The sequence below is a fragment of the Chlorocebus sabaeus genome, chromosome 9 (assembly GCF_047675955.1).
Source record: "Chlorocebus sabaeus isolate Y175 chromosome 9, mChlSab1.0.hap1, whole genome shotgun sequence".
Taxonomy (NCBI): Eukaryota; Metazoa; Chordata; class Mammalia; order Primates; family Cercopithecidae; genus Chlorocebus; species Chlorocebus sabaeus.
Window position 1 is genome coordinate 121294878 of NC_132912.1, and position 12470 is coordinate 121307347.

The 12470-nt window shown below is 49.3% G+C and overlaps 1 long non-coding RNA gene and 1 pseudogene across 1 annotated transcript in view; one reads left to right on the forward strand and one right to left on the reverse strand.

Moving 5' to 3' along the window:
• The window catches only part of LOC140712530 (uncharacterized), a 39714-nt gene extending 30946 nt beyond the window's left edge, over positions 1-8768 (reverse strand). The window contains exon 1 of the long non-coding RNA XR_012094132.1: positions 8695-8768. This is a non-coding gene — a long non-coding RNA (uncharacterized lncRNA). The remainder of the gene's footprint in view (positions 1-8694) is intronic.
• Positions 8769-8913: 145 nt separating this feature from the next.
• LOC103216821 (mitochondrial import receptor subunit TOM22 homolog) lies at positions 8914-12131 on the forward strand (annotated as a pseudogene).
• The last annotated feature ends 339 nt before the right edge of the window (positions 12132-12470 follow it).

Here is a 12470-nt window from a genome sequence, read left to right on the forward strand (position 1 = left end):
ATTGCCAGTGCCATGCTTCTTGTATGGCCTGCAGAACCATGAGCCAAAGAAACCCTTGTCTTTATAAATGACCCAACCTCAGAAAATCCATTATGGCAACACTAAATGGACAGAGACAAGTACTTTTCCATGCAATTTAATTTCTCACAAAATAGATTGTTTTAAGAACAGAGGGTGGGTGATTCTGAAGTGGTTTTACACATTTAATGCAACTCAGTGAACATTTGTTTCTCACTGACACGTTTGGATGCTATGACTGCTGTCTAGTGGGAAAGGCAGGATTTGCCAGGGCCAAGGTTTAGGCAAATTGATGGGGCTTCAAGCAGCTCATCTCTGCATTTGGAGATGCAGTCTAAAAACATCCCAGCTCTGCTGCTCTGGAGGGCGGATAAACACATTTGGTAGACTGGCAGGGAGGTAAACAGGTACCCCCCAACCAGAGCCTGGCTTCCCCCACTCTCAGAATTAGTGGTCCCCTCCAATACCTCCTCTGAACTTTTCCCCCTCGCCCTAAGGAGTCAGAGGGCAGTGAGAAAAGGATCCCAGAGAACAAGGCAGTTGTTCTCTCCAAGGAGAACAGGTGAACCAAAGCAGGGAAGTAGAGAGTCCTCACAGGAGACAGAGCCTCGACCCTTTCTGGTGAGCCTGACCTTGTCCTGGTTGCTTGTCTCAGGCTATCTCCTCCACTTTCATAAACTCTGATCTCCTGGGCAGAGATTGGGAGAAATCCCATTGGATGAATGCCCATGTATACCAGGCTCTGAGGCAGGCACACACACAACAGATTCACTCTCTGCTATCTCCCAACAAGCCTGTGGGTGACTTAGGGCTCCTTGGTTACAAGCAAGAGAGACTAACCCTGGGGAATGTAAACAAAAAGGAGTCTATCAGGTTATTGGTTAGGCTCATGGAAGTGACAAGACTGGATAAATGGATCCGAAGAGGACCTGGAAGCTGGGCAGATCCCAAGTTCTAAGGAACAGCATCTCTCAGGAGTCTTGCCAGGGCCTACCTGTCAGAATGAGCATGGGTCATTCTAGGGGTGTCCCTGCATCCAGTCTGATTGGCCCACCCTGTACAAGTCCCTCTGGGATTGTACACAGTGGAGAAGGTAATTCCCCAAAAGGAAATCAAGGAACTGTTAAAGAGGGAGAAGAGGTGCTGAGCAGCCAACAAAGAGCAAATGTCCACCAAACTTTAGGGATGGTTATAATCCCACCCATTTTACCGATAAGGAAACTGAGTCCCAGAGAGATTAAATAATTTTCCTAGGGCCACACACTTAGTACAGAACTGGGATTCCAGCTTCATTCCTTGGGCCCCAAAGCCCGTGCTTGTCCCACTCACCATTCCCAAATCTCCAAAGACCCGAGAAGGGTGAACAGGACAAACATCACCCACAGAGTCAAGGCCCCTCCTGAGTTTTATCTCTGTACACAGGTCATCTGAAAACTGCAGCTTTTCAAAATTTCAGTGCTTTCTCACCCCAGATGGAAATGAAGGCCATGACGAAGCTCAGGACTTGGTGCTGTGCTATGGGATGCTGCTCAAGTAATTGCCTTATTATAGCAAGCCCGGAGACGTAATTTCTCAAACCATCTGGCTGGAGTACGTGCCTGGGAAGGAAGAATTAAGATGCCCTTGGAGAGACTAATCAAATAATAAATGGCAGACACACTCCTGAGAGCCCTGGTTCATGGCGAAGTAGCCCTGGAAGCTGTTAAGGACCCTGCACCCGGGACAGACAGGCCTGTGTGCATCTGCCTTTCTGCTCTCCCTTTGCAGAGAGAGAGAAGGCTCCCTCTGTCCATCCTGCTGGCGAGTCGGGAGGGGAAGGGGGACAGGAAGCTGAGTTCCAAATGGGGAGCATTCAGCACAGATGACATGAGCTTGTTTCTCTCCTGAAGAGCCCAGTTGATCACACCTGGGCTAAAACACTTCAGCTACAATCCCCTGCTAAGCTTTTCACCATGATGACAGCCAATATTTCAGCTGCACTTTTCCCTCAGGAAGACTAGGAACAAACAGCAGGGGGAACAGAAAGGCAGCAAGACTCGTAGCAAGACTCTTCCATCCAAGAGAAGCCTTCTGAAGCAAGAGCAGGCAGCTTGGAACTGGCCTGAATGTGTTTCAGATGAAGAGGTGGCACCAGGCTAGATATTAAGAGACACTCTCCTATTGATTAGCTCTGAGTTAAGGGCATATGTGTGTTTGGAGGTGGGGGGTGGGGTGGGCATACACCCTGCAATACACAGAGCAATCAGAAGAAGCAAGAATCATCCAGCCCAACATATGCCAGGGTTTCCTACCCTCAGCACTACTGATATCTTGGACTGGTTAATTTTCTGTTGTGGGGTGTCCTGTGCATTGTAGTATGTTTAGCAGCATCTGGGGCCTCCAGCTGCTAGATGCCAGGAGCACCCGACCAGATCCACCCCACCCCATCTCTCTCCAGACCCTTCATCCTTCCCAAGCTCATTCCCCCCACCCATCCCACCAACAATGTCAACAGCCTAGGTCAGAAACTGCTGGGCTATGGCTAAATTGGGCTTGCTTTGTTTTGCTGGTGTTTTAAGTTCTTTAATTGACTGCTAGAAGAACAAGTTTAATTTTCAACTTGTCCTGATAATTTCAAAACTTAGAAAACACAGACTTCCCTGGCCAACTCCAGGGTCCCTTGTCCTCAGAACAACCTCTAGTCCTCCTCACACCCACTCCCCTGACTGATGGGACCAGCCAGCCTTCTAGGTGTTTGTGTTTGTGCCCGTGGTCTGTGCAGATGCTGTACCTGAAACCTTGAGCCCTAGGCCCCCCTGTAAATACTGTCTCCTGACCCAAGGTGACCCTGAGGCCAAGGATTCCATAGTATTGTTTCCAATCCTTCTTTCCTATAATGAGGCCTCTCACTGTGGAGCACCTCACAGCGTACAAGGCTCTCTCACAATGTCATGGTCATCCTTTTCGTCTTTGCAACAGCCCTGGAAGAGGGAGGCATAGGTATAATGTCCCCCAGACTATAGGAGGGAAAACTGATTCACTTTACCCAAATGACCCAACTTATTGATGGAGGAGCTGGTTGGAGCCCAAGGCTCTGGTCTAGGGTTTGCTCCTATTATAGGAAATTACAGTAGAATTCTTCAGATTCATATATTGAAGCCCTAACCCCCAGCGTGGTCATATTTGGAGATAGCACCTCTAAGGGAGTCATTAAAATAAAAGCATAAGGGTAGGGCCCTGATCTGATAGGATTTGTTTTTTTTTTTTTTTTTTTTTTTTTTGAGACGGAGTCTCGCTTTGTCACCCAGGCTGGAGTGCAGTGGCGCAATCTCGGCTCACTGCAAGCTCCGCCTCCCGGGTTCACGCCATTCTCCTGCCTCAGCCTCCCAAGTAGCCGGGACTACAGGCGCCCGCCACTGCGCCCGGCTAATTTTTTTCTATTTTTTAGTAGAGACGGGGTTTCACCATGGTCTCGATCTCCTGACCTTGTGATCCGCCCGCCTCGGCCTCCCAAAGTGCTGGGATTACAGGCGTGAGCCACCACGCCCGGCCCAGGATTTGTTTTAAGAAAAGCCACCAAGAGCTCCAAATTTCTGTCTCTCTCACTCAGTGCACGCACAGACACACACACACTGAGGAAATGTTCTATGAGCACCCAGTAAGAAGGCAGCTATCTGCAAGCCAGAAAATGAGCTCTCACTGGAAACCTTGATCTTGGACCTCCAGACTCCAGAACCATGAGAAAATAAACACCTGTTGTTCAAGCTCCCCAACCTGTGGTAGGCAGCACTAACACCTCTCAGCAGGGGCCACCTTTGCACAGGGATCCCCTGAGGACTGTGCCCCAGGGCTGAGAAGCTGGTTGGTGAGTGAGCAGCAACACCAGCGCCAGGCACCCACTCTGCCTCTGCTCACTCCGCTTCAGCTGCACAAGGGGCCCTGCTGCTCCCCAATCTGCCATCCCAGCCTCAGGACTTTGCCAGGCTCTTCCTTCCACCTGAAGCTCCCAGGTCTCTATTCTGTTTCTGCTTGTTTCCCCCCACTCAGCCCCTCTGCTTTCTTTCCCTTAGAGTACTAGTCTCTACGTTGCATTATATCATGAAGTCACTTGCCTGCTGTCTGCCTCTCCTACTAGAATCTAAGCTCATAAGCAAGGTCGTCTGTCTGGTTTATCTCTGTGTCCACAACAGAGCCTAGCACACAGTGGACACTTAATAGCAATCTTGGTTTTTTTCAGACTGCTACAATAAAATACCAGAAACTGGGCAGCTTATAAATAATAAGTTTATTTCTCACAGTTCTACAGACTAGGAAGCTCAAGATCAAGCTGCCCGCAGATACAGTGTCTGGGGAGGGCCTACTTTCTGGGTGAGAGACGGCACCTTCTCTCTGTGTCCTCACATGGTGGAGGGAGCAAGCAAGTTCTTTGATCAGGGCATTAATGCCATTCATGAGGGCTCCACCCTTATAAGCTAATCACCTCCCAAAGGTCCCACCTATACATGCCATCACCTTGGGAGTTAGGCTTTCAACATTTGAATTTTAGGGCTACAGAAACATGCAGATAATAGCAATAGCTAATTGCTGAATTCAGCTTATGTACTTGATGTATTAAAAGAAAATTGAGCCATTATGGTTTTTTGGTTTTTGTTTCTGTTTTTGAGACAGCCTCACTCTGTCACCCAGGCTGGAGTACAGTGGCATGATCTCAGCTCACTGCAACTGCTGCTTCCTGGGTTCCACGACTCAGCCTAGGAGTCGCTGGGACTACAGGCGCGCATCACCATGCCCAGCTAATTTTTGTATTTTTAGTAGAGATGGGGTTTTGTCATGTTGACTAGGCTGGCCTCAAGTGATCCACCCACCTCAACCTCCCAAAGTCCTGGGATTATAGGAGTGAGCCACCGCACCCAGCCATTGTTTTTATGATTATATAAGAAATGCATGCTCATAAAAAATCAGATAACACATCAACTTACAAAGAAGGAAATAATTCTGACTCCAATCTCTTCCACCTTCTCTACCATCTCACACATATCAAAGCACTTGTTAAAATATTTATGGTCTTCCTTCTCTTAGATCTTTTTCTAATACTAAAATACTTAATATATACTGGGGTCCTTTGCCCCTCAGAGATCCAGATGTGACTGGTAAGACTGCCAATTCATAGCCCACTACAGTCCCCAGTTCCTGCTGGTTCCTAGGGGCCTCCTCTGCTCCTTGGTCCCCCCAGTTGTGGACCCTGTGCCCCATGTGCTGTGCCTGCTTCTCCCCCTAATTCCCCCTGCATAGAACTCAGCTGTCCTGCCACTGTCCTTAGGAAATCCTCTCAGGCATTTTGACTTTCCGGAATACATGGGGGTCCTAATGCCAATGTTGTGGTCACTCCTGCCTGACTCCTAGACTGCCCTGGCATCTCCAAGCCAGCCCACTCCCCATCAGGCAAGGATAGCTGATGCTTCCAGCTTCACCCTCAACCTGGTGCTCCCTGCAGGGATCAGCAGAACAGAGCAGGCCCCATCTGACCAGAGCCACCCTTCTGAAAACACAGTTGTTATAAAAAGCAACAATGGCAAATCTGTTACATATATATACACCTTTTTACCCAAACAAGATCATACTCCGTTATGGACCAAACTGTCCTTTCCCCCTTCCCTTTCAAATTCATACGTGGAAGCCAGTACCCCCAATGTGCCTGTATTTGGAGATAGGACTTTTATGGAGGTAAGTAGAAAGACAATTCAGGTTAAATGAGGTCATAAGGTCATTGAATAGAGCCCTAATCCTGTAAAACGGGTGCCTCTATAAGAAGAGACACCAGCAGTCTCACTTTGCACACATGGAAAAGGCTATGTGAACACACAGCAAGAAGGTGGCTGTTTGCAAGCCAGAAAGAGAGCCCTCACCAGAAACAACCCTCTGGCACCTTGATCTTGGACTTCCCAACCTCAGAACTATGAGAAAATATCTGTTTAAGCCATCCAGTCTTGGGTATATAGCAGCTGGAACAGATCTACACATACTCTACACACTATTTTATAAACTGCTTTTTCACCTAGTAGTATATGGTAGATATCTTTTAGGGTTCTTTCCTATAAGTGCTACCTTGTTCTTTTTAACAACTACATTCAGCTTACACTACATATTTCTGAAATTGAGGCTTTTAATGTGTGTCCAAATCAATGTGTTCTGCCTTAGAACAGAAACTTCCTGAGGGCCGGGCACAGTGGTTCTTGCCTGTAAGCCCAGCATTTTAGGAGGCAGAGGCACATGGATCACTTGAGCCAAGGAGTTCCAGACCAGCCTGGGCAACATGGCAAAACCCTGTCTCTACAAAAATTACCAAAAAATTAGCCAGGCATGATGGCATGCACCTGTAGTCCCAGCTACTTGGGAGGCTGAGGTGAGAGATTTCTTGAGCCTTAGAGGTTGAGGCTGCAGTGAGCCAAAATCACACTACTGCACTCCAGCCTGGGTGATGGAGTGAGATCCTATCTTGAAAAGAAAAGAGAAGAAAAGAAACTTCATGACAGCAGCATCCTGAGAACCAGGAGTAGGAAGGCCCAGTCTCCAAAGATCTTACAAAGCAGAATCCACATCCCTGGCAGCTATGCAGGGATGAAGGCATTGTCATGTTCCCCCAACCCTGGGATAAGACCCCTTTCTCACAGCCCCCCCTTGCAGTGTGGTCGGGGGCTTCCTTCCCCTGAGCCTGTGCCCCCTCCCAGAAAACTGTAGCCTCTGAGACACAAGCAGGTCTGCAGCAAGACCGCTTCTCTCCCTTCCTCAACGTGCAACTCGTTCTGGAGTTGCTGCCATAGGAACTTTTCTAGGCAGACGTTAGTGCCTCATAAATGTAATTAGTGATAATGGCCCTGAGTCAGCCGGGAGGTGGTCTGTTTTTCAGCTGGTTTTTCAAATCAGGACAGAGAAAACATTTTCACTGCCACCTAGGCTGGCTGAGTGCTGTCTACGTTGCCACCCTCCTGCCTGGCCCAGCCCTTTCAGAAATAGAAAAATCCCCCTTCCAGTTAGAGGATGAGAAAGGCACAGCTCCAATCACTAGAGCTGTTGACAAAAATCAGCCAAATGCTGAGGCAGGTTTGCCGACCTGTTCAGACCACGTGCTTTCACAGTGCTGGTGCTTGTACCTGGCCCTGGCTAGGTACAAGAAACCTACAGGGGTCTCTACAAAATGAGGGGGTTTTGGAGACAGGTGGGCAGGGCTGTTTGAAAAACCTTGAGACAGATCATCTGCCACCCTGCTGGGCAACCCTCCCCTGACCCCGACAGAGTCCCTCATCCTTCTTGCAGCTGGCCCCAACCACCTTCCAACTGGAGATTGATGACCTGCCTCTGTTTCTTCCTCCCTGTAGGTCTTGGGGGTAGGCAGCTGGACCTCTTCTCCTCAGCTCTTCTTCCCTCCCCCAGGGACGCTCCTCTAAGATCTCCTATTCCTCCCCATCCCAAAGACAATGACAATGACAATGACAAAGAATCACTTATGGAACAGCGGGGCTTCATCAGACTGCATCCTTTCTGTGGACCATCTCACCGAATGCTCAGTTTATGTCCGAGTGGTAGGTCCTAATGCTATGCCTGCTCCACAATGGGAAAAGCGAGATGTCCCAGGGTAGGGATGGGGGAACATGACAGTACCTCAATTTCTTCGCCTGCAGAACTGTCAGGGATGTGGGTTCTGCCTCACAGGACTAGAGTGGGAACATGTGGGACCTGCAGCTGGACATTGCTCTGGTACCACCTGCATCTGATGTTTTGATTGGGTCAATGGTCATGGCAGGGAGGAGTCCCCACTCATGCTGTAAACCCTCAGAGGCACAGCAGCATCAGCTAGCCTTGTCTGGTACGGGTCTTTGTGCATCCCTTGAGGCCTCATGCCAAGACGGAGTGCCCACCAGAAAGGTTCCCAGCCTCCCACAGCTGGGCTGGGATCATGCCTGCCCCTGCTCACCCCTGAGGCTGCTGGGAGCCCTCAGCTAAATCTCCTCAGCAGGAGCTCTCCAACCCTGCAGGCCTGAGTTCAGCCCCATATCCCAGCAGTTGCTCCATCTTCAAAATCCCCTGCAGAAGGTTCCTGGTCATTTCCACGCCAATTTCCCTGGCTTTGTTTAGCCCTTGACACCTGTCCTGTCCAGCCTGTTCCCCACGGGGAGACCAGAGCAAGGGAGGAAAGGTCATATGGGAAAGACCCCTGGGGACAGTCCATCCCTGAATCAGAAGGCGGGGGCCAGGTCAGGGCTTTCTTCCTCCACTGACTCACCTCTTGGGGTTCAGTGACCTCATCTGTGCAATGAACGTGAAAGTCTCCAGCCCACCTAAAGGCAGAGGCTTAGGCAGATGAACTTCTGAAGGCATGTCCTACCCTCCAGCTCTGTAATAGATAGGTCTAATAGGTCACAAGTAGCGCTGGGGATCTACAGGTGCTCGGGAAGGCTGCAGAGCTAATCCTCCTCCTGGTTTCTGGGGCAGGGTTTGAGTCTCACCAGTCAGTTACTGCAAATGGGCTCTGGGATAGGCATTTCTTCCCCATACCCCTTCCCTTCCCTTCTCTTTCCCTCCCCGCTGCAGGATACTTCCTGCCCCTGCTAAGGTGGCTTCCCCCAGGACAAGGTAGGGACAGTCCAGCCCTGCAGGAGTGCATGCTTGTCCTCCAGGCGAGGGCTGAGTTGCTTATACCTGGTATTCTCAGCTGCTGCCTTCACTGCAGCTTTGATGATGTTGCTGCTACCTTGGTTCCAACACAATGGTCATTCGTGGCTGCAGGAGGATTGTCCCTTTCCAGAATAAGGTGGCAGATGGCTGGCAGGCACAGGCATCTGTTCTCTGGCCTCTAAAGCCCTCTGTGAACTTAAGATTAATAAGTAACCTTTGTTGCCACTGCCAAGAGGGAGGGAGATGGGACCAGGCAAGCCTCAGAGGGAGACAGTCCATGGCACTAGGGTTGCGGGGAAATTGAGGGTGCTGACTCCAAACTCCTCAGGCGCTGCCTTCAGTCTGGGCACCTTCTGGACTGTCAGCTGGGCAATCCCACCACCAGGAAGGTGAGCCTGGGGCATCAGGGGCTGCTGAGCCATGGGCCTGGGTCTGCCTCAGTTGGCACCGCAGGGTCTACAGCATCTCTCTGGGCTGATGGCCTAGGCTGTGCAACCTCAGGCAACGTGCTTAACTCCTCTGAGCCTCACGTTTCCCAAATGTCAAATGCACCATTTGGATACAAAGATCTAGTTTTCAAATACTTTTAGCAGCAGATTCTCCAAATGTACAGGAGGTGACGGCAGAGCCTGATGAATTTGGGAGGTTCTGGGACGGTTGGGGCCTCACCCAAAGACCTACCTATGTGGTCAAGCTCCCCGCCAAGGGCTGGCTGGCTGAATTGAAATATCTTACATGTAAAGTTTCACGTAAATATCTTACATGAAAAGTTACCATAAACTCAAATCCTCAAATGAATTGCTGGCAATTGACTTTCTGCTAGTAAAATTTCTTAAGCATGAATTTCCCTTTAATAACCTACTAAATATCGTGCTTCCCAAATCAAACAGGAAATCTGGTTACATAGACAAAATGGTCATTTGGCAAAGTAATTGGTGAGTTTTGTTAGAATGCAGAAATGTGGTCTCCACCCCAGACCCACTGAATCAGGCCCTGCATTTTTACAGGATCCCCAGAGATCCCTACTCACGTTTGAGAAGTGCTAAGTTAAAGCAATTGTATTTGCATCACCCCAGGAGAGCTTGAGAAATGGTCAGCATTCAGGCCCCCACTCCAGGGGGTTCTCTATTGGCCTGGGGTAAGCTCAATTCAGGTGCCCAGGTGTTGTGAAATTCCCCAGGTAATGTCAGTGTGGATGCAGGGCCTGACTGGTGGGAGGGCCAGCAGCCACGCTTGTCTAAATGTCTTCATCTTCTCCCTCTTCTTTCATTCCCTTGGGGACCTTGAATCTCTAAGCTCTGGCAGATGCTCTCACTGGAGCCTGATTTCTGTCACTTAAACTGACAGTCACAACAAGCTGACAGCCAGGGAGATGCATCGCTTTCAAAGCAACTGAGTGGCGTGTCAGTTCACACTTTGCATGGGGCTAACTGCTGGGAGGGTAACGGTTGCAGAAGCGACCCGGGGGGACAGAGGCAGGGCCACCCTTCACTGACCACTTACTTCTTGGACCATCTCAGGGCAACTGGTCTGGGCAGGAGAGCCCTGTCCAAGCAGAGATCACAGGGCAGCCGGGGCAAGAGGGAGGCTGCTGGGGCTAGAAGAAGGGGCTGTGATGAGGACCAGGGGAAAGAGTAGGAGCTTAGAGCCTCCATCCCACCAGCTGGGACTCAAAGCCAAGATTCTGAATGCCCTTCAAGATCTGCTTCTCAAGCTCCAGCCTACATCAGAATTACCTGGGGGCTTTTTAAAATACAGACTACACGGTTGCCGCTGTCGCCGCTGTAGGTGCAGGGGAAACCCTGTCTCCGAACTTCCCCGGATGAATTGCTCCCGAAAGGCAAAGCGGTGAAGACTGAGGAGGAGCTGGAGGAGGATGACCACGAGGGGCTAGAGGAGTCCCTGTCGGAGAGACTATGGGGCCTGATGGAGATGTTTCCAGAGAGGGTCAGGTCCGTGGCTGGAGCCACTTTTGATCTCTTCCTCTTTGTGGCTCAAAATATGTACAGGTTTTCGAGGGTAGCCTTGTGGACTGGGACCACTTCCTTTATGATCTTGGTTCTTCCTGTTGTCTTTGAGATTGAGAAGTTGCCAACGGAGCAACTGCAGCAGCGGCGGATACTTCTAGGGCCTAACACAGGGCTCCCAGGAGGAATGCCAGGGGCTCTACCTTCACTTCCTGGAAAGATCTAGATTGTTACTACTGTTTGAGTTGTCTTGGTGGGAGAAGTTTGAAATTCAATAGTGTTTGAACTGCTGATTATTTGGATTTTTTTCTTTAACTTTGACACATTGATCTATCTAAACCTGGTGGGGAGAATTTTCCCCACATTGTCTCATGGAAAGACTCAACTTGCAACTGTGCCCTCCACACTGTCCTGGCTGACTTCTTTTCTTCACTCTGATACCACAGTGCAGCCATGTAGACGGTTATTCCAGCTCTAGCCACTCCTTTCACCAAATTGTTCCTAACTGGAAGATCTCACTTTCCCCTTGTGGGGTAGGAACCGATGCCCGTGAGAGGAATGTGCCCCTGACCATGAACCGCTGCTTTTCTGTTTGTTTATTTTTAGAATGGAGCTGTTGGGGAGGGACAGGCACTCAATGTGAAACAGACAAAAATGCATTACACCTGTAATGGAAAGTGGCCACTATGAATCCCTATGTGTAAGAGGAGGGGGAGGCTGGCTGCAGCTTCAGCCGTGGAATGGAGACTGTGGAAGACAGATCAGAAGTTCATTTCCTCTGCACATTTTCGCTGTTTGACCTGTGTGTGTTTATAAACACCGAAGTCAGTGCTTACTTTTTGTATTTAAATATTAAAAATGATTCTAACTGAAAAATAGACAGTTGGCCCCACACCCAGAGCTTCTCGTTCGGTTGTTCTGGGGAGGAGCCCCAACATTTGCATTTTTAATTAGTTCTGAGATGACGATGATGTTGCTGGTCTGCGGACCACACTTTAAGAACTACTGCCTTTGAGACTACAGCCCCTCAACCAGAGACTCTCTAGTATATTGGTTAATGGAGCCAGCTCAGAAATCGGCCAGATCTGGGTTTGAAGCCTAGTACTTCTACTCCTTAGCTGTGTGACCTAGGGCAAGTTACTTAACCTCTCTGTGTGCCTATGTCTGTCATCTGCCAGGTGATGCTAAAGACAGTAGCTACGCCTTAGAGATGTGGTATGGGGTAAGTGAGGGAATGCCTACAAGGGTCCTGAAGCATAGGCAAAACCTTTTGTGCTCATTCACTGAGCTGTGGTCAGCACTAGCCTGGAGTATGCCCATGGGCCTGGCCCCTTCCAGGATTCAAGTGCACTTTACCAAATTATTCCTTTTAGTAAAACACACACACGTACACACAAAACACTTTAAGAGCAGATACTAGTAATAACTCCATTTTACAGATGAGAAAACCTGCTCAGAGTGGCTGAATAGCTTGCCCAAGGTCACACAGCCTGGAAATGTGATAGGGCCTGAATTTGAACCGTAGCTACTGGCTCAATTACCATCTTACCATTTCGTTCATAGCCACTGAACTGATACGACCTCAGCCTTACTGGGCACAAACAGTTTATGTGCAACAGGGCCTTAAAATAAGAATGTAAAAGTTCAAATCAAAATGAAGCTACTTTTTAAAATACATATATAAAAACAGAAAACCCTGACAGATAGAGCTGGGGACGACTATAAAGAGAAGAGTTCTCGTGCATAAATGCCCAGTAACAAAAACTGCAACCCTGCACAAAGGCCATCACAACCTTACACAGAAAATGCTCCTGCCAAGACATCTGTGCAGCG